Genomic DNA, 24,022 nt, shown 5'->3' on the forward strand with positions numbered 1-24,022 from the left:
GTAGATATGGCACCCCTTTTGGGGAACAGATGCCACAGTCGGTCTAGAGCATTAGAGAGAGCCTCTGCTCCAGTTTTTTTTGAGTCAGTATCTCACTATGTGCTTCAGACTTGCCTGGAACTTTCTTTGTTGTCCAATCAGAAGTTGTGGAGAGCCGTGCCATGAGCAATCGCCATTTCCACTGTGCCTAACTAGTAAACAAGCCTTATGCGCAAGTGCAAGAGTGAACTCACGCCTAGTCACTGCCCATATCCGGGCGTAGTAATGGGGTGATGGGCGAGCAACGAATCAGGAGCTGTCACGCCACATCAGGTGCTGAAACGTCACACTGCGGGCTATATAAGCAGCGCCATTTTCTGGGTTCGGGGTCTTCCTCCTGAGAAGTAAGCAATAAAGCTTTTTGCCGCAGAAGATTCCGGTTGTCCTGAGTGTGTTCTTGCCGGTGGGGACAAAAGCTCGGGATAAGAAGTCAGTCATATAGTCCTCCTTTTTCCCCTATTTCTCTAAATAGCCTATAAAATTATTATTACCCATATAATTTTAATTCCAGGATGCTGTAGTTCTATTATTTCTTCCCATATTGATGTAGTTGGTAAACTCTTCCTGCATCTCTGATAATGAGAATAAAGATATCAGTGACTGGTTAAATTCTGCATGCCATAATCAAATGAAACTTCATGGTCAATGGTTGGTACTACTGAAAAAGATGGAGAAGTAGGAACTTTTTAGAATTTTTCATGCCACAACATTTCTTTGACTAAGTCCTTATAACTGAAAATGTTTCATGTAAGTCTTAGTTCCATAAGAGACTTTCTAGCATACCAATGAAGTTGGAATAGGATGTTATTATTACCAGGAAGCTTGTGATTATTAAACATACAATTGAAGATAAATATACTGCCTTCTATCTGAGAAATGCATCACTTGGCAATACATGTGTACATCATAGAAGGCACATGCTTAGATTTATATTTAATAGAGTATACAGAACTAGTCTTAACATGTTGGCTTAATGTGTGGCCAATTAGATAAAAAACCTGGGTATGATACTATCATAATGATAATAAAATTATTATGAAACACACACATATATAAAACTATATATAGTAAATATATAGTTTAATATCAGTATTATTAATTATGATACTGTATCATTTATAATGCACAGTAAGCTGAAATGATATATTTTATCTTACTTGAATGTGTGAAACATTTTGTTACCCAACTACCACTTCAAATATATTAATCATGTGTTGCATTATGGTATTAAAATACAATGTAGAATTCTTTTTTTTTTAATTCTTTAACTTTCTTTTTATTAACTTTTCTTCATTATGGTTTTAACATCTCCAAATCTCATACAATCCAAAGCAATATGCTCTTGACTGATGTCCCCCTGGAACCAACTGCATGGCTTCTCCTTGAGGCCCACGGCTTGAGTCATTGTTATCATCATGCTCCAATCTGAGTTTCAGTCCCTAACATCTGGCTCCTATATGCAAATGATCACTGAAACTGTGTATGCTAATGTAGAGGGTGACTTCTGGCCTCTGTAGATAATGGTGGAAGACATACTTCATCTTTGCTTTACACGGATACTTGGCTGCCTCATCACCAGAGGCTACATCCACTCCCTGGGACCAGCCTCTTCCTTTGCTTTTTCAAAAACAAACAAAACAAAACAAAACAAAACAAGAAACAAAACAGAACAAAATAAAACAAAAACCTTTTTAATAATAATCTTGCTTCTCTAACTGTGCCTTCCCAGTAACATGTGTGTGTGTGTGTGTGTGTGTGTGTGTGTGTGTGTGTGTGTAGGCATCAGAATAGTCTCTTATAATTCAGGCTCTTCTCAATCTCTCTGCCTATTCAAGGATGACCGTGAACTTTTTTTTTGTTTGTTTGTTTTTTTTTTCAGTTTTTTTTTAATTAGGTATTTTCCTCATTTACATTTTCAATGCTATCCCAAAGGTCCCCCATACCAACCCCCCCAATCCCTTACCCACCCTCTCCCCCTTTTTGGCCCTGGCGTTCCCCTGTACTGGGGCATATAAAGTTTGCAAGTCCAATGGGCCTCTCTTTGCAATGATGGCCGACTAGGCCATCTTTTGATACATATGCAGCTAAAGACAAGAGCTCCCGGGTACTGGTTAGTTCATATTGTTGTTCCACCTATAGGGTTGCAGTTCCCTTTAGCTCCTTGGGTAATTTCTCTAGCTCCTCCATTAGGGGCCGTGTGACCCATCCAATAGCTGACTGTGATCATCCACTTCTGTGTTTGCTAGGCCCCGGCAAAGTCTCACAAGAGAGAGCTATAACTGGGTCCTTTTAGCGAAATCTTGCTAGTGTATGCAATGGTGTCAGCATTTGGAAGCTGATTATGGGATGGATCCCTACATATGGCAGTCACTAGATGGTCCATCCTTTCGTCACAGCTCCAAATTTTGTCTCTGTAACTCCTTCTATGGGTGTTTTGTTCCCATTTCTAAGAAAGGGTAAAGTGGCCACACTTTGGTCTTCGTTCTTCTTGAATTTAATCTGTTTGGCAAGTTGTATCTTATATCTTGGGTATCCTAAGTTTCTGGGCTATTATCCACTTATCAGTGAGTACATATTCTGCGAGTTCCTTTGTGATTGGGTTACTTCAATCAGGATGATACACTCCAGGTCCATCCATTTGCCTAGGAATTTCATAAATTCATTTTTTAAATAGCTGAGTAGTATTCCATTGTGGAAATGTACCACATTTTCTGTATCCATTCCTCTGTTGAGGGGAATATGGGTTCTTTCCAGCTTCTGGCTATTATAAACAAGGCTGCTATGAACATAGTGGAGCATATGTTCTTCTTACCGGTTGGGACATCTTCTGGATATATGCCCAGGAGAGGTATTGCGGGATCTTCAGGTAGTACTATGTCCAATTTTCTGAGGCACCACCAGACTGATTTCCAGAGTGGTTGTACAAGTTTGCAGTCCCACCAACAATGGAGAAGTGTTCCCCTTTCTCCACATCCTTGCCAGCATCTGCTGTCACCTGAGTTTTTGATCTTAGCCATTCTGACTGGAGTGAAGTGGAATCTCAGTGTTGTTTTGATTTGAATTTCCCTGATGATTAAGGATGTTTAACATTTTTTCAGGTGTTTCTCTGCCATTCGTTATTCCTCAGGTGAGAATTCTTTCTTCAGCTCTGAGCCCCATTTTTAATGGGGTTATTTGATTTTCTGAAGTCCACCTTCTTGAGTTCTTTATATATATTGGATATTAGTCCCCTGTCTGATTTGAAATAGGTAAAGATCCTTTCCCAATCTGTTGGTGGCCTTTTTGTCTTATTGACGGTGTCTTTTGCTTTGCAGAAGCTTTGCAATTTTATGAGGCCCCATTTATCGATTCTTGATCTTACAGCACAAGCCATTGCTGTTCTATTCAGGAATTTTCCCCCTGTACCCATATCTTCGAGGATTTTCCCTACTTTCTCCTCTATAAGTTTCAGTGTCTCTGGTTTTATGTGAGTTCCTTAATCCACTTAGATTTGACCTTAGTACAAGAAGATAGAAGTGGATCAATTCACATTCTTCTACATGATAACAGCCAGTTGTGCCAGCACCATTTGTTGAAAATGCTGTCTTTTTTCCACTGGATGGTTTTAGCTCCCTTGTCAAAGATCAAGTGACCATAGGTGTGTGGTTTCATCTCTGGGTCTTCAATTTTGTTCCATTCATTTGTCTACTTGTCTGTCACTATACCAGTACCATGCAGTTTTGATCACAATTGCTCTGTAGTACAGTTTTAGGTCCGGCATGGTGATTCCACCAGAGGTTCTTTTATCCTTGAGAAGAGTTTTTGCTATCCTAGGTTTTTTGTTATTCCAGATGAATCTGCTGATTGCCCTTTCTAATTCGTTGAAGAATTGAGTTGGAATTTTGATGGGGATTGCATTGAATCTGTAGATTGCTTTTGGCAAGATAGCCATTTTTACAATGTTGATCCTGCCAATCCATGAGCATGGGAGATCTTTCCATCTTCTGAGATCTTCTTTAATTTCTTTCTTCAGAGACTTGAAGTTTTTATCATAAAGATCTTTCACTTCCTTAGTTAGAGTCACGCCAAGGTATTTTATATTATTTGTGACTATTGAGAAGGGTGTTGTTTCCCTAATTTCTTTCTCAGCCTGTTTATCTTTTGTATACAGAAAGGCCATTGACTTGTGTGAGTTAATTTTATATCCAGCTACTTCATTGAAGCTGTTGATCAGGCTTAGGAGTTCTCTGATGGAATTTTTAGGGTCACTTATATATACTATCATATCATCTGCAAAAAGTGATATTTTGACTTCTTCCTTTCCAATTTGTATCCCCTTGATCTCCTTTTGTTGTCTAATTGCTCTGGCTAGGACTTCAAGTACAATGTTGAATAGGTAGGGCGAGAGTGGACAGCCTTGTCTAGTCCCTGATTTTAGTGGGATTGCTTCCAGCTTCTCACCAATTACTTTGATGTTGACTATTGGTTTGCTGTAGATTGCTTTTATCATGTTTAGGTATGGGCCTTGAATTCCTGATCTTTCCAAGACTTTTATCATGAATGGGTGTTGGATTTTGTCAAATGCTTTCTCAGCATCTAAGGAGATGATCATGTTGTTTTTGTCTTTGAGTTTGTTTATATACTGGATTACATTGATGGATTTCCGTATATTAAACCATCCCTGCATCCCTGGGATGAAACCTACTTGGTCAGGATGTATGATTGTTTTGATGTGTTCTTGGATTCGGTTAGCAAGAACTTTATTGAGGATTTTTGCATCGATATTCACAAGGGAAATTGGTCTGAAGTTCTCCATCTTTGTTGGGTCTTTTTGTGGTTTAGGTATCAGAGTAATTGTGGCTTCATAGAATGAGTAGGGTAGAGTACCTTCCGTTTCTCTTTTGTGGAATAGTTTGTGAAGAACTGGAATTAGGTCTTCTTTGAAGGTCTGATAGAACTCTGCACTAAACCCATCTGGTCCTGGGCTTTTTTTTTTTTGGCTGGGAGACTATAAATAACTGCTTCTATTTTTAGGGGATATTGGACTGTTTAGATGTTCAACTTGATCCTGATTCAACTTTGGTACCTGGTATCTGTCCAGAAATTTGTCCATTTCGTCCAGGTTTTCCAATTTTGTTGAGTACAGCCTTTTGTAGAAGGATCTCATGGTGTTTTAGATTTCTTCAGGATCTGTTGTTATGTCTCCCTTTTCATTTCTGATTTTGTTAATTAGGATTTTGTCCCTGTGCCCTCTAGAGAGTCTAGCTAAGGGTTTATCTATCTTGTTGATTTTCTCAAAGAACCAACTCCTCATTTGGTTAATTCTTTGAATAGTTCATCTTGTTTCCACTTGGTTGATTTCACCCCTGAGTTTGATTATTTCCTGCCTTCTACTCCTTTTGGGTGAATTTGCTTCCTTTTCTTCTAGACCTTTTAGGTGTGTTGTCAAGCTGCTAATGTGTGTTCTCTCTAGTTTCTTATTGGAGGCACTCAGAGCTATGAGTTTTCCTCTTAGGAATGCTTTCATTGTGTCCCATAAGTTTGGGTATGTTGTGGCTTCATTTTCATTAAACTCCAAAAAGTCCTTAATTTCTTTCTTTATTCCTTCCTTGACCAAGGTATCATTGAGGAGAGTGTTGTTCAGTTTCCACCTGAATGTTGGCTTTCTATTATTTATTTTGTAATTGAAGATCAGCCTTAGTCCATGGTTATCTGATAGGATGCATGGGACAATTTCAATATTTTTGTATATGCTGAGGCTTGTTTTGTGACCTATTATGTGGTCAGTTTTATAGAAGGTACCATGAGGTGCTGAGAAGAAGGTATATCCTTTTGTTTTAGGATAAAATGTTCTGTAGATATCTGTTAAGTCCATTTGTTTCATAACTTCTGTTAGTTTCATTGTGTCCATGTTTAGTTTCTGTTTCCATGATCTGTCCATTGGCGAAAGTGGTGTATTGAAGTCTCCCACTATTATTGTGTGAGGTGCAGTGTGTGCTTTGAGCTTTACTAAACTGTCTTTAATGAATGTGCCTGCCCTTGCATTTGGAGCGTTGATATTCAGAATTGAGAGTTCCTCTTGGAGGATTTTGTCTTTGATGAGTATGAAGTGTCCCTCTTTGTCTTTTTTGATAACTTTGGGTTGGAAGTCGATTTTATCCGATATTAGAATGGCTACTCCAGCCTGTTTCTTCAGACCATTTGCTTGGAAAATTGTTTTCCAGCCTTTCACTCTGAGGTAGTGTCTGTCTTTTTCCCAGAGATGGGTTTCCTGTAGGCAGCAGAATGTTGGGTCCTGTTTGTGTAGCCAGTCTGTTAGTCTATGTCTTTTTATTGGGGAATTGAGTCCATTGATATTAAGAGATATTAAGGAAAAGTAATTGTTGCTTCCTATTATTTTTGTTGTTAGAGTTGGCATTCTGTTCTTGTGGCTGTCTTCTTTTTGGTTTGTTGAGGGATTACTTTCTTGTTTGTTCTAGGGTGTGATTCCGTCCTTGTATTGCTTCTTTTCTGTTATTATCCTTTGAAGGGCTGGATTAGTGGAGAGATAATGTGTGAATTTGGTTTTGTTGTGGAATATTTTGGTTTCTCCATCTATGGTAATTGAGAGTTTGGCTGGGTATAGTAGCCTGGGCTGGAATTTGTCTTCTCTTAGTGTCTGTATAACATCTGTTCAGGCTCTTCTGGCTTTCATAGTCTCTGGTGAAAAAAATCTGGTGTAATTCTGATAGGCTTGCCTTTGTATGTTACTTGACCTTTTTCCCTTACTGCTTTTAGTATTCTATCTTTATTTATTGCATTTTTTGTTCTGATTATTATGTGTCGGGAGGAATTTCTTTTTTGGTCCAGTCTATTTGGAGTTCTGTAGTCTTCTTGTATGTTCATAGGCATCTCTTTCTTTAGATTTGGGAAGTTTTCTTCAATAATCTTGTTGAAGATGTTTGCTGGTCCTTTGAGTTGAAATTCTTCATTCTCATCCACTCCTATTATCCATAGGTTTGGTCTTCTCATTGTGTCCTGGATTTCCTGGATGTTTTGAGTTAGGATCTTTTTGCATTTTCCATTTTCTTTGATTGTTGTGCCGATGTTCTCTATGGAATCTTCTGCACCTGAGATTCTCTCTTCCATTTCTTGTATTCTGTTGCTGATGCTGGCATCTATGGTTCCAGATTTCTTTCCTAGGTTTTCTATCTCCAGCGTTGCCTCACTTTGTGTTTTCTTTATTGTGTCTACTTCCCTTTTTAGGTCTAGTATGGTTTTGTTCATTTCCATCACCTGTTTGGATGTGTTTTCTTGTTTTTCTATAAGGACTTCCACCTGTTTGGTTGTGTTTTCCTGTTTTTCTTTAAGGACTTGTTACTGTTTAGCAGTGTTCTCCTGTATTTCTTTAAGTGAGTTATTAAATTCCTTCTTTATGTCCTCTACCATCATCATGAGATATGCTTTTAAATCCAGGTCTACCTTTTCAGGTGTGTTAGGATGCCCTGGACTGGGCGAAGTGGGTGTTCTGGGTTCTGATGTTGGTGAGTGGTCCTGGTTTCTGTTAGTAGGATTCTTAAGTTTACCTTTCGCCATTTGGCAATCTCTGGAGTTAGTTGTTATAGTTGTTTTTGTTTAGAGATTGTTCCTTTGTTGATTTTGTTACCCTCTATCAGCAGACGTGGGAGACTAGCTCTCTCCTCTGAGTTTCAGTGGTCAGAGCAGTCTCTGAAGGCAAGCTCTCCTCTTTCAGGGAAGGTACACAGTTATCTGGTGTTTGGACCTCCTCCTGGCTGAAGATGAAGGCCCAAAACATGATCTTTCCCAGAATCTGTGTTGCTTTGGCCAGGAAGGTGGCCGGTTGTCTGGAGCTGAAGATGGCGCCGCCTCAGAAGCTCTGTGGCTCTCGCCTATTCCAGAAACGGCTGGCCTCTGTATTCCACACCATCACCCGTGCAGCCTGCCCTCTGCGGAGTTCCGGAGCCAAGGAGGCTCCTGCAGTGGCCTGAGGCACAAACCTCTTGGGCCGGGCGGACCCCTGTCACAATGTAGAATTCTTAGATAATATGAATACTTTCCATTTTGTCATTTTTATGGACCCAACTTCTTTCATAGTATCTGTCTTAGTTATGGTTTTACTGCTGTGAAAAGACACCATGACCAAGGCAAGTCTTATGAATAAACAACATTTAATTGGGCTAACTTACAGTTTCAGAGGTTCAGTCCATTATCATCAAGGTGGGAGCATGTCAGCATCCAGGCAGGCATAGCGCAGGCAGAGCTGAGAGTTATATGTCTTCATCCAAAGGCTGCTACTGGAAGACTGACTTCCAGGCAACTAGGGTGAGGATCTTATACCCACCCACAGTGACACACCCATTCCAACCAGGTCACACCTATTCCAACAAGGCCACACCTTCAGATGGTGCCACTCCCTGGTCCAAGGATATACAAACCTTCACAGTATCCATTATAAATATGCCATTCATTATACTGCATATAATTTTAGTGAAATTTGAATACACTAATATTGCAGTGATGATGTGTAAATTATATATGACATGAAAATTAAAGGATGATAAAATTTGAAGATGTTGCTAGTATAAGAATTTTTTCTTTTTTTGTTATTTCACAGTGTGCATATTCTAATTTTTACAAATTGGCGATATAACAGTATGCCATGTTATACCACAGCTGTCTCATTCACTTGATGTCCACCACTTTTCTTGATTGTGTATTATTTCTTTTAACTGACATATTCTATTATTTGCTCATTAGAATACCACATGCACAAAATTCTCTTAGAACTTTTTCCAGTAATAGTTTTATTGAATTTTGAATTTGAAATAAAATATGTGTTTAAAATTTGAAAAGTGTAAAATATGAGATGTAAGAGATCCAAAGCCCTTTTATGAATAAGTTACATATTTACTATATTTTTTAGTACTTTTATTGTATGCAGAATAGAGAGATATGGAGGTCTGCAGGACATACCACAATGAACAACACATACAGGATATTTACAGTTGTGCAACAGAGGCAATAACTAGAGAGTACGTACTGTTTTTCTAATGTACCTCGGCCCCCTAATGTAGGAGGGAATTAATGCTGGAATTGTAAACTTAGCCAATAACCTATGGCTAGAAAGGTAATAGACCCTAGAGGGAGAATGTTCTGCTATCATTTCTTTTTTTCTTTTGTTTTTATTGGATATTTCTTTTATTTACATTTCAAATGTTTTCCCTTTTCCAGGAATCCCCTTTGGAAATTCCATATGCCATCCTCCCCTCCCCCTGCCTCTATGAAGCACTCTCGTTTTCTTAAGCTAACATAATTTCTAACTTATCATAAATGTAACACTCATCCTTTGTCGAAGAATCTCCTTTTCAGAGAGACTGAGACAACTACAGAGCTCCACATTTGGTGAAGCACAGACAATAAGTGATCAAAAGGTGCCTAGTCTTGAATGGTACATTTACCAGGCAATCTCTACACATGAGGAAGAGAAGTGACATAGATTATAAAGGACTATGAAACCTGTTTGAAGTTAGTGTTTTCTAGACATAGCAGGGATACTGTACCCATGAAATCCCCAAAACATGGTTGAATAAAAACTGACTTACATAATGACATCTGTATGTGTAACACCATAGATAGAATAAGTTTCTTAAGACCTACCCCTCTTAGCAACATGATGATCATGATCAAAGTCAACTTCTCTTTAATGCTAAAATAAAACTGTTCAACTGCTCATGATGTTGTACATTGTTCTAGGTTTGGATGATTTAAATAATTCTAAAATCATTGTTTGCTATGCAATGCTAAACTGCCTGGTGAGCCTGCGAGGACTGATGTGAAGATGACTGAAGAACATTTTGAAAGTATAAAAAACTTAATAATCGGTGAAAACTGCTTGCCAGGGAAAAGACTGAATGTGGATTTCACATCTTTATTCTGAAAACAGATGCCTAAAAGAACTTGTCTTCAAAGGTAGGTCAAATCATTACATGTCTTACTTATTTTAAATAGTAATCATTTGAACTGAGCACCATGTTTCACATGAGAGGTAGAAACTGGCTATAGCTTGACTTAGTGAGAACTGATTTCTTCAAGTTTATTCACAATTATATGCCTCTGGTGTATCATAGAGGCATTGCAAACTTCTAGATGAACTGCATTTTCTCATGAGATGCTGTCAAAAATCGAAGAAGCACTGTTAGAAAAATAAGCTATCACTCAATGCTTGGCCTGTGTTTAATAGTGCTCTCATACAGTCTCTTTATTTGCATTCAATTCAATATCAAAGGATACATTTTTTTTCTGTTTAAGTAGCATATTAAACACAGTGCATTAATAGGCAATTGCTATTTTTAAGTCATACTACCCTAGGAAGATCTTTCAGCATACTATTATAACAACTAAGAGAAATAAAAAACACTGATGTTAATATGGAAGACTGGCAATATCTATGTCAGCACCAAATGAGTGAGGAGATAAATCAACTGATATCAAAGAACTTTAATGGATTGTTAGAGGTAGATGTGAACAGCTCTATGTCACTAGATTGGGTATCCTCAAAAAGATGGTGCTTCTTTAGACAAACAAAACCTATTAACACCAACAAACAAGGGAAAGGGACCCTCAAACATCATAACGAGGAAGTGGATTGATTTAAATCAGCAATGCCTCTGGATGAAAATCCAAGGATCTAATGTATTCACTGGTAAATTCACAAAACAGAATGTGTCAAAGAGCATTATTTCTCATGTGCTCAAATGCTATAAGAAACATGGATGACCCCATGTGATAATTTATTATAACTTAAAAGAGGCATTGTAGAGATAGCAAATTAAATTAGTGCCATATAAGAAAGATCCCAGTCCTAAACCACGTATGATTGATTTAGTATAGGCATACAAGCTCACAATGGCATACATAAATCATCACAAAAGAGAGAAGAAAGATATGAGAACTAGATGTGTGTGTCTGCAAAGAAACAGTATTTGGACTGGCATGACATGGTCATAGCACCCGTGAACTCACAACAGCTGTGATGGGATGTGTAGGACATTGACAAGGCCAAACAGACAATAATGTAGTTATGGGTATGGTAGGGAAATAGGAAGAAGTGTCACACATACTTTTGAGGCTTCTGGAAATTGGAGGATGATTGAGAGCTAAGTTATCTTTATGAATTTGGCCCCTGAGAGTCCATTCATGCTCCAGTATACTGTTCTATGCCAATGTTTATAATGGTATAGCAGTAAATAAAGTCATTTTTTTATTACTTTCGTATTTTTGCAGTCCAGTTGTTGCCTCCCTCTTGGTCTGCCCTCCCACAGTTCCTCTTCCCGTTCCTCCTCTCCCCTGGCTCCAAGAGGATTTCCCCACTCCCCACCTCACCCCAACCCTGCCTGATGTCCCCACTCCCTGGGGCCTCAAGTCTCTAAAGGGTTAAGAACACCTTCTCACCCTAAGGCCAGACCAGGCAGTCCTCTGCTGTATATTGTTGAGGGTGGGAGGCTGAGCTCAGACCAGCTCCTGTATACTGTTTTGTTGATGGCTTAGTGTTTAAGAGATCTCAGGGGTCTGGGTTAGTTGAAACTGCTGGTCTTCCTATAGAGTGGCCCTCCTCCTAGACTTAGTCCAGCCTTTCTCTAATTCAACCACAGGGGTCTATAACTTCAATCAATTGGTTTGATGTAATTATCTGTGTGTCTCAGTCAGCTGCTTGTTGGGCCTTTCAAAGGACAATAATGCTAGGCTCCTGTCTGTAAGCACATCATAGCATCAGTAATAGAAACAAAAGAAATTGTAACTTAAAGTGTTATATAAGAGGGCAAATAGTGGAGAAACTGGAAACAAGAAGTGGGAAAGAAACATGACATTTAATAAAATTCATTAAACATTATTGTAAAATAGCTTATTAACATAATAAAGCACAAAATCTTGATAGGCTGAATAAATTTAAAATCATGTTTTGATAATTACTCAAAATATTTTGCTCTAAATACTTTTATTAAAATAAAAGTAGGAAAACATACCCTCAACATCATGAAGGTCGCATATCAAAAACCTATCACTAGCGTCACGATCAAGTTTGAAAAACAAAATTTTCAAAGCTTGTGAATCTCCTTGAAATCCACAAGAGTCACATAAATGTTCTCAGGCTACATCAGGAGAAAGAGTTATTGGAAGAGGAGACTCTGTCCAAACATCTCTGTGTATGTAGCTAGAGAGATGAAGCTAAAAATGTCAGGTAACTTTTTTTTCTGTTAAATATTTGTTTTTGAAAACAATTGTGTCTTCATAAGCAAACCCTTATCTATACCACTGTATGTTACCCCAAAACTCACTGATTCACCTGTAATACATTTGAATGGAATCATATCATGGTCATACCATAAAAAACATAAATATAAATCAATGGACAATAAAAGACATCTAAGGAATAATACCAAGTAACTACAGTAGCAAACATTGTTAGGTAAAGTGTCAAGAATATGTTATACAGATGTGATCAATTTTCCATATATTAAGGGGTACAGCTAGATGTTCCCATGTTGTAAATATTCTGCACTGTGTCAAAACATCTCCAAATGAGTTAAAAGACTTAACAACAACAACAAAATCTCCAAATGGTAAATCTTGAGAACAAAGCATTGTGTAAACAACATGATTTGATCCTGGAAATGGTTCTTCTTTTTGATGTAATAAATAAAGCTTAGAAATGAAAATAAAGTTTACCAAGACTTGCCACAAGCTAAGCATTTCCTGCATATCAAAGAGAAGGATCAATAGATGTAACTTGTGAAAAACTAGAAAATATTTACGAAGCATATATTAAAAATTGTTAAGCAAAATACCAAAGAAGCTAAGGCAAACCAGTCATCAAATAGTTAGGAGAACAATATAAAAGATGTGCCACTTAGAACCAAAGACCCAGTCTCTTAGCACTTTGACCAGTCATGTTTCCCTGCATTGACTACTACCCACTGCAAAAAAAAAAAAAAAAAAAAAAAAAAAAAAAAAAAAAAAAAAAAAAAAAAAAAGACTGATCTGATCAAAGCTGAGCTCAGCCCAAGTCTATGGGTTTAAAAATAATTATTTAGAAGAGGATTTGGTAACATGATTATTTAGCACAATAACCACACCCCCATGACCAGAACATAGGGAACATCATCAAAGCAGATGCAGAGAGAATGTAAAGGCCTGGGAGGGAATATAGTATCATGAACAGTAGTCTGTCCTGTGGATATGACTTGGGAACTGCACTTATGAACTCATGGCAGCTACAATTATCTCTGCAGTACCTGCACAAGGTCAAGGCAGTCAGTTGCTGGCACTACTAATTTTGCTAGACCCCTTTTTTTTTTTAATGTAGGAACTTTTGACAGTGGATAATTGCTGGGGAATGGCAAGGGTTTTTTGTTTGTTTGTTTGTTTGTTGGGTTTTTTTGAAGTTTTTGAGGTTATAATATTATAACATCATTTAATATCCCTTTCCTCTCTTAAAACCCTTCCAAAATGTGCCCATCCTTGCTCCTTTTCATATTTCTAGCCTCTTTTTTTTTTCAGGGTTTATTCAGTCAGTGGTAGGTTTTCTATGTTGCAGTGGATAGTCTTACTTCCATGCACATATGAGCAGCACTGATTGTATATAATAGTTTGCCAATTTTATAATAACAAATATAGGCTAGAGACATGTTTGGTCAACTGCTAAGAGTACTTCTTATTCTTCAGGGAGAGACAACTTCTATTTCTAGCACCCAGATGACACCTCACAAATGTCTATAATTCCAATTTCTGGTTTTAGAGGGTACTGAGTGTCCACACTGCAATCACATGCCCCTTGTACATCTATAAAATTATCAAGAGTGAAGAAAGTTACTTATGCTATAACTAGATACTTCCTAAAAGAGACTTTTAAGGGCCCATAGGTACATAAAATGTGTTAATTATCATTACTAATGAGGAAAAAGCAAATTAAAACCATAGAAATTTGTCAAGGCATACTTATCATTATGGATATAAAACATAAGTCATAAGATGGATGTTGTGACATATGAAAATGGAACCCTTTTATACTGTTAATGATTATGTAAGATGATACAAGTACAAGGAGCCAGTATAGGGCTTTTAAAAATGAAATAGAAAGCCAATTCACGATAACCCATATCTGATATCCTAGCACTTGGGAGGTAAAAGAAGGAAGATAAGTATGTAAGGTTATATCCACATAAATGGTATGCGCTGTCGTGGGCTAAAAGAGATCCAGTTTTACACACAAACACACACACACACACACACACACACACACACACACACACATTCAAGCTGCCATATGATGCAGCAATCATACTTTTCTCTTTCTCCCAAAAGCGTGCTGTTACTATCTTGAAGAAATACCTGTATTTTCCCATTTATGGTCATGCTATTCACAATACCCAAAATATAAGAACATATGTTGTTATATATGTTGACAGATATAATGGGTTTGAGTCAGACTTTGCAAAGATGAAAATATCTACTACCATTAACAACATGTATGAACCCAGATTTTGGTCAGCTCAGTGAAATATGTCAGACACAGAATGGAAAAAGGATGCTGTTTGCGTTCATATATGTTGGAGTATAAGCATATGCGACTCATATATGCAAAGAGCAGAAAGATACCACTAGCATTATGGATCAGAAGTTAAAACATAGATGTTAGTTAAATGGTTAAAATCTCTTATTCATAATAGAAGTAGGTCTGGAGATGTAAAGTATGGCATGGTAGTTACAATGAGCACTGGATGTCTGCTAAAATATTAGAACCCAAGAATCCTATACTCCCTGTCATATAGCAACATGAAGTGGTTGGTACATTAATTAGCCTTACCTTAGCAATCATTTTGATATTATATATGGGTGTGTTGGATGTGTGTGTGTATGGGTGTGGGTGTGTACATTTCATATTGCATGCCTTGAGCTTAGGAAATTTTGTTAAGGCTGACTAAAAACTGTAGACATTGTTGTATCTTCAACAAGGAAAATATTATTATTGTAAATGAAGAATTGAGTCTTAGAATCATGAATAATTTTAGAAAGATGAGTTATATTAGTTATTATATGTTAATGGTTTGTTCCTAAGACATCGCACTTTGGTCAATTCTGTAACTACAATTTCTTAGCAGTTACTCTTGTTTCACTTTTTATTTTTTAAAGTTGGTACCTTATATATTTTTGGTCTCTGTCTGTCTGTCTGCCTACTCTCTGTGTGTGTGTGAGAATGAATGAGAATGAGAGAGAGGGAAGAGGGGAGGAGGTGAAGGGTGGGAATGGGAAAGTAAAGGAAACTAAATTGCTTTTTACTTTATTCTCCCTTAATTAGGCATTCTTCTTAATGATGTGACTTCAGAATGATATATGGTGTGTCTCTGTAGCAAACCACTTCCTTTCTAAAGTCTTCCATCATTTTCCTGAGGAGCTCTAAGATGCTCACAGGTACTCTTGTATGGAAGAGGCCACCTCCAGATGAAACCTTCTCTGTTAAAATTAAATGATAAATTAAAGTCTTTAACACAGCTTGATTGCCAGCAGGGGTTAACCAAATTTCAGTTGAATTAATTGCCTAATGCATTTTAGAGTAGAGGGACTTTTTAAAAATCAGTGTGCTTTTAATTCTTCATTTTTATCTATCCAGTTTCAAAAAAGTAGAGGGAGGAATAAAACAACAACAAAAATAATTTTAGTTCTGAATTGCAATATTGAAATGAAGCTAAATACATTGTGTTTCATGTATTTTTCATTAAAGATTAAAATTAAAATGTGTGCAGAAGACAAGCTTATATTAATATAGTAAGTAGATAATATGTGTTGAATATGAATATATATATAATACCATATGAATTTCCAAGCAAGATAGCGTGATTGTAATCAATATACTTGATGAATTAATAATTCAGTTCATAATTTCTTCTATCAGGAGTCTCTTCAGTTTATAACTGAAGAAACATATTCATTCCAAAATAATTCACAGAAAATGTCCATAAGTACCTCAAAATAAATGAAAAAATGGAACTATTTAGAATGAGGAATGACAGATAGGAACTAGAACTTTGACTATAATGGCAGTATGGTACACTGGACCCTTAATGGTATCTTGGAGGCTATCTACCATGTAGGCTTCATTTTAGACAGCACTTTCATTGAGTTTTTTAATTTTTATTATTTTTAAAAAATAAATATTAGACATGAAACACATTTTACAGGGATTCACACATTTCCTGGAGACTGCTTGAACTAATGATCTTCTAGAAAGCAATCTTTGTAGTTCATCGACATAATGCAGGCATAGCAAAAAACATTGAAGAACAATGCATAGATAATGTATATTATCCAGTACTCTATTTTGATATTTCAGCATCTGAGGGTTATGCTCACATTATTTGTATCCTATAATTACTGTGAATAATGTTTGTCTTTAATTTGTTTATATCAGTATGGATTACTGGATCATATGATGACTCTATGTTCCCTGTTCTCTCTCTCTCTCTCTCTCTGTCTCTCTCAATACTAGATTTCTCATAAATCCATAAGCCCATAATCTATGTAGTTTTAGATTACTGGTCACTTTAGCAGTGTCAGGATTGACTTCCTTCTCATGATGTGTGGCTTTACATATAACAAAAAAAATGTAGTTAGTTACTTCTGTAACATTTGTCTCACTGTTGTACTAATATGTCATTCAGGTAGGGTGCTGTTGTCGGTGGCTAGGTGATATTGATGATTTTTTTTCTAGTAGCATGCAGAGTCCCTTGAACTTACTTGTTCTATATTGAGTATAGAAACTTGAACTAAACTCAGTAGAGATGAATTGGTGAATCTTCTGACTTAGCATTAGCTCAACTTCCCCATGTTTGATATCATTAGTAAGTGGTGCCTTCTTCAATACCATTAAAGAATTATACCATAGTATTGTGGAGCGTATACAATAGCATTGGCAACAGCCTTTGATATTTTAAAGGTTTTATGGTAATCCTTTGGTCAATGACTCAATAAGATGTAGCCCATTCTTGGCACTTAGTGCCATAAATGTATTGTTGGAGAATTATATCTTTCAATAAATGGTAACTAGTCTCTAATTTTATTGAAGAATAGTTTTCTCGTTTTGATGTTTGAATTTTCCACTTTATAGAAAAAATTATTATTTATAGAAAAAATATTATTCATTCCTAATTGACTCTATTTTTGCCATTGTTTCTTATGGCTTTGTAGTAATAGGTAAAGATCTATTAACAAATATATTTTAATTTGAAGACTTTTTAGAATTACTCATGCATATTAATTCACATGAGTCTGTTTCAACATGGCTTTTGCTTGTAGTGTAGGATAGCCTTAAGCACCTTCATTTGAAAATGGAAATCTGTTTAACTTTCCATGATTAACTAGTACATTCTTTCTCCTATTACTGAGGTTATCATCACTGTCAGATATCCAGATAGTCCCGACATATATGACTTTACTTTTGGCCTTTCTCTATCTTCCATTGGATTTTGATTCTTCTAGCGGCATTTATTACTTCAGTAGGCAACATCTTCAAGTTAGGTAATTTGAGTCTTCAAACTCTGATCTGTTTTCTTTTCTTTTTTTCTTAGGTATTTATTTCATTTCGTTTCCAATGCTATCCCAAAATTCCCCCACACTCTCCCCCACCCACTCCCACAACCACCCACTCCCAATTCTTGGCCCTGGTGTTCCCCTGTACTGAGGCATATAAAGTTTGCACGACCAATAGGCCTGCCTCCCTTTCCACTGATGGCCAATTAGGCCATCTTCTGATACATATGCAGCTAGATACATGAGCTCTGGGGGGTACTGGTTAGTTCATATTGTTGTTTCACCTATAGGGTTGCAGATCCCTTTAGCTCCTTGGTTACTTTCTCTAGCTCCTCCATTGGGAGCCCTGTGATCCATCCAATAGCTGACTGTGAGCATCCACTTCTGTGTTTGTTAGGCCCCGGCATAGTCTCACAAGAGACAGCTATATCAGAGTCCTTTCAGCAAAATCTTGCTAGTGTATGCAATGGTGTCAGCGTTTGGAAGCTGACTATAGGATGGATCCCCAGATATGGCAGTCTCTAGATGGTCCATCCTTTTGTCATAGCTCCAAACTTTGTCTCTGTAACTCCTTCCATGGGTGTTTTGTTCCCAATTCTAAGAAGGGGCAAAGTGTCCACACTTTGGTCTTTGTTCTTCTTGAGTTTCATGTGTTTAGCAAATTGTATCTTATATCTTGGGTATTCTAAGTTTCTGGGCTAATATCCACTTATCAGTGAGTACATATTGTGTGAGTTCTTTTGTGATTGGATTACCTCACTCAGGATGATGCCCCCCCCGCCAGGTCCATCCATTTGCCTAGGAATTTCATAAATTCATTCTTTTTAATAGCTGAGTAGTACTCCATTGTGTAAGTGTACCACATTTTCTGTATCCATTCCTCTGTTGAGTGGCATCTGGGTTCTTTCCAGCTTCTGGTTATTATAAATAAGGCTGCTATGAGCATAGTGGAGCATGTGTTCTTCTTACTGGTTGGAACATCTTCTGGATATATGCCCAGGAGAGGTATTGTGGGATCTTTTGGTAGTACTATGTCCAATTTTCTGGGGAACTGCTAGACTGATTTCCAGAGTGGCTGTGCAATCTTGCAATCATACCAAAAATGAAGGAGTGTTCCTCTTTCTCCACATCCTTGCCAGCATCTGCTGTCACCTGAATTTTTTATCTTAGCCATTCTGACTGGTGTGAGGTGGAATCTATGGGTTGTTTTGATTTGGATTTCCCTGATTATTAGGGATGTTGAATATTTTTTCAGGTGCTTCTCAGCCATTCGGTATTCCTCAGGTGAGAATTCTTTGTTTCCCTCTGAGTCCCATTTTTTAATGAGGTTATTTGATTTTTTGGAGTCCAGCTTCTTTTGTTCTTTACATATATTGGATACTAGTCCCCTATCTGATTTAGGATAGGTAAAGATCCTTTCCCAATCTTTTGGTGGCCTTTTTGTCTTATGACGGTGTCTTTTGCCTTTCAGAAGCTTTGCAATTTTATGAGGTCCCATTTGGTGATTCTCGATCTTAGAGCATAAGCCATTGCTGATCTTTTCAGGAATTTTTTCCCTGTACCCATATCTTCGAGGTTTTCCCTACTTTCTCCTCTATAAGTTTCAGTGTCTCTGGTTTTATATCTGTTTTCAAAATCAATTTAATATTGAAGACACTTACAATTTCACTTTCAAACTAAGCTATTTAGATCCTATGGGGGGAAAGGATGGTTAGAGCTTTCACAAAATTTCACTGAATTTTTAAATTATTTTAAGTAGTTCTCATATTTTATTTACATCATATTTTCCTATGGATATAGCACATTTTACCCTTTGAGTTGATTTATTTTTTATATATCTTGCTATATTTTTTTCTTGCATGTATGTAACAACAGCTTGGAGCAATTAATCCTAAGTATCTAAATCTATTTTTAAAAAACTCCTTACAGTTTTGAGAAATGCCTATCTGCATATTTGTTTTGATTAATATAGTTTTTTATACCATTTTCTCCCCTTTTCTCTTCCCTCTCCCACTTACCTATTTTTCTTCTTTCTTTCCTTTTACTTGAGATGTTTCATTTTATTGTTTTTATTTTTAATATTGATTTATTTTGTTTTATGTGTATAAGACAAAAAGACCACCAACAGATTGGGAAAGGATCTTTACCTATCCTGAATCAGATAGGGGACTAATATCCAACATATATAAAGAACTCAAGAAGGTGGACTTCAGAAAATCAAATAACCCCATTAAAAAATGGGGCTCAGAACTGAACAAAGAATTCTCACCTGAGGAATACCGAATGGCAGAGAAGCACCTGAAAAAATGTTCAACATCCTTAATCATCAGGGAAATGCAAATCAAAACAACCCTGAGATTCCACCTCACATCAGTCAGAATGGCTAAGATCAAAAATTCAGGTGACAGCAGATGCTGGCGTGGATGTGGAGAAAGAGGAACACTCCTCCATTGTTGGTGGGAGTGCAGGCTTGTACAACCACTCTGGAAATCAGTCTGGCGGTTCCTCAGAAAATTGGACATAGTACTACCGGAGGATCCAGCAATACCTCTCCTGGGCATATATCCAGAAGATGCCCCAACTGGTAAGAAGGACACATGCTCCACTATGTTCATAGCAGCCTTATTTATAATAGCCAGAAGCTGGAAAGAACCCAGATGCCCCTCAACAGAGGAATGGATACAGAAAATGTGGTACATCTACACAATGGAGTACTACTCAGCTATTAAAAAGAATGAATTTATGAAATTCCTAGCCAAATGATGGACCTGGAGGGCATCATCCTGAGTGAGGTAACACATTCACAAAGGAACTCACACAATATGTACTCACTGATAAGTGGATATTAGCCCAAAACCTAGGATACCCAAGATATAAGATACAATTTGCTAAACACATGAAACTCAAGAAGAATGAAGACTGAAGTGTGGACACTATGCCCCTCCTTAGAAGTGGGAACAAAACACCCTTGGAAGGAGTTACAGAGACAAAGTTTGGAGCTGAGATGAAAGGATGGTCCATGTAGAGACTTCCATATCCAGGGATCCACCCCATAATCAGCATCCAAACGTTGACACCATTGCATACACTAGCAAGATTTTATCGAAAGGACCCAGATGTAGCTGTCTCTTGTGAGACTATGCCGGGGCCTAGCAAACACAGAAGTGGATGCTCACAGTCAGCTAATGGATGGATCACAGGGCTCCCAATGGAGGAGCTAGAGAAAGTACCCAAGGAGCTAAAGGGATCTGCAACCCTATAGGCGGAACAACATTATGAACTAACCAGTACCCCGGAGCTCTTGACTCTAGCTGCATATGTATCAAAAGATGGTCTAGTTGGCCATCGCTGGAAAGAGAGGCCCATTGGACAAGCAAACTTTATATGCCCCAGTACAGGGGAACGCCAGGGCCTTAAAGGGGGAGTGGGTGGGTAGGGGATTGGGGGTGGGTGGGTATGGGGGACTTTTGGTATAGCATTGGAAATGTAAATGAGCTAAATACCTAATAAAAAATGGAAAAAAAATAAAAAATAAAATAAAATAAAATAAAAAACTCCTTACAGTTTTGAGAAATGCCTATCTGCATATTTGTTTTGATTAATATAGTTTTTTATACCATTTTCTCCCCTTTTGCCTTCCCTCTCCCACTTACCTATTTTTCTTCTTTCTTTCCTTTTACTTGAGATGTTTCATTTTATTGTTTTTATTTTTAATATTGATTTATTTTGTTTTATGTGTATAGGTGCTTGACTACATACAAGTTTATACACCATATGTGTGCAATGCCCAAAGATACAAGACAAGGTGTAAGAGATGCTTGTACTAAGATTACAGATATTTGGCAGCTGCCATGTGGATACAGGAAACTTAACTTGGGTCCTCTTCAAGACTACCAAGTGTTCTTAACTATGAAGCTCTCTCTCTAGCCTCTACTCCTACTTCTTTATAAACCCACCTTTTGCAGTTTAGTGTTGTTAGCATGTGTGTGAATATAGAGCCATCTACCCGAACTTAGATAGCCTGGAAAACCTGATCATTTGTCATTAGCTCCTCAACATAGGCTGGTGTTTATTGAATCGATCCTCCATTCAGGCTGGCATTTTCACAAAAAAATTGTTTATTCGTGAAATGTATTTGAAACATCATGAACCCCTCCCTCAATTCCTTTAACATTCTTGCAACAACACCACTTACTAAAACACACACCTTTCTTTTATTTTTTTTCTTTAAAAACCAAGGCATTGAGAAACACATATTGAGAAACACACACACACACACACACACACACACAGAGAGAGAGAGAGAGAGAGAGAGAGAGAGAGAGAGAGAGAGAGAGAGAGAGATCCTTTCTCAAAACAGAAATGAGCAGCAGGCATTTTGGCTGCCTTGATTTTTTTTTAATTCGTTCTAATGCATGCAGACACAGCTGCTGTGTGTGCTTATATGGGGAACAGCACTGTCCCATCTGACAAATATTGTTATGCTGCAGACACCTACTACCTCTGGCTCTTATAATCTGCCTGATTGCTCTTCCACAATGCTCTTTGAGCCTTATGGGAGAGAATTGTGATAGTGAAGCTAATTTGTAGCATAAAAAACAGTCTTTCATTCTCCACATGTTGACTAGCTGTGTGTCTCTGGTTTAATCACCATCTGATGCAAAGAGAAGCTTCTCTGATGAGGGTTGAGTTGCACTAATCTATATGTACAAAGTACACAGAGGGCAGTTTATTCTCATGTACATTGATCACAATCATGATAATAGAATCTTCTTTAGGTTGAATATATTTTGGGGTCAGGAATTTATTTCTTGTTTTGTAATGAGCTGTCAAGGCTTGCAAGAAGCACTTTGTTTCTTCCTTAGCGGTTTGATCCTATTCCATTGCTCTACATATCTTCCCAGGCTGGTTGTTTTAGTTCAATATCTTTACAAGTAGGTGAGACTTGAATAACTTCCAATAAATGTTTTGGATAGGTCTTCTAAAGACATTAAAACTAGAGAGTCGGTATGAAGAAACCAGGTGGCTACCAATGTGATCTCTCCATGCTCTGTACTGAAAATATGTGATATTGTCAACAATGAGGGCACAAGTTCTGGAAGGTAACCGAGAGCAGCAGCAAGAGCCTGTAATGTAGAGTGGTCTTTCTGATCCTGCTGAGTAAAATCTGAAAAATGGTAACATACTTGGCAGCAGGATTTATATTTTATAGTCTATGTTTTCTGGGAAGGCATTATATTTAAATGGTAATGTAACTGCTTTCTTAATTTCCAGTTAAGATAATTTGTTTCTTCTCCAATCTAGACATAATAAATTTTATATGCTGACTATGTTACAAATCATTGGATTAGTTGTTTATCTACTTTCTGGTGAATTTTAATAACTCATATATAAATATATTGTCATGACCTCTGTAACTAGAAATAGCTTTAAATCATCTCATATCCTAAATTTTGTAATTATGTTTATATTTCTTATCTAGTTGACATGAGTATATCTTTTGATAAATGGTTAGAGATAGTTTTAAAATATGTATTCTTATGTCATAACTATTTTGCTTTAAAACTGATTCATTCATTCTGATATATTGTTATCACTTTAGGTTTTGAAAATTGCACAGTACTTTCAAATATTCAACAACTTTACAGATATCTGTGTAAATATCAAGCCATTTCTAGTGAACTTTGGCATTTCCTATGATATTCAATATTATGTTTGCTATGACATCAACTATTAACTATGATATCAATGACTGATATAGTATACAAATCATAGAACCAGTAGGTACTACATCATTTTATGAAATTTCATTAACATTTACTTACTATTATTTTATTCTAGTATTCTTTATCACATATCTTTGGTTGCCCTACCCACAATTTGCTCTTGCTAACACAAATAATCCAGTCCCATGACCTTGGGCTACGGAATAATAAACTCCTACACTGCCTACTTACCATGTCAGCTTCCTTAGAAGTTTTTATCCATTCTGTACTTGTACAATACATTTATTTTGGAGCATAAGTCTTGTAGATTGGCACTAAAAGTCATCTTTTTGCTTATACACATTGATCCATACGGTCCACAACACTCAGTAACATTTTTTATCCTAAAAAAAAATCTCCTTATCATTTATTTCATCTTTTGTATCTATTTTCAAAATAGATACAGCTATTTTGAAAGTTAACAGCTCCAGAAGAATATTTTCAATACTTATAACCTTATACCTATTAATATATGTTGTATATCAAAAACAAAAGCACAAACCTTGAACTACTGATTCATTGTTCTCCTAGGTTTCTAGGATTTAATTCAAAGAGAAAACTATACAATTTCTATAACCAGCCCCTCATTTATTTCCTTATAAACTACTGTTTACTAGAAACTAGAACTGTTTGTTTTTCTAAATGTCACCTCCAAT

This window comes from Mus musculus, chromosome 5, assembly GCF_000001635.26.
Source record: "Mus musculus strain C57BL/6J chromosome 5, GRCm38.p6 C57BL/6J".
Classification (NCBI taxonomy): domain Eukaryota; kingdom Metazoa; phylum Chordata; class Mammalia; order Rodentia; family Muridae; genus Mus; species Mus musculus.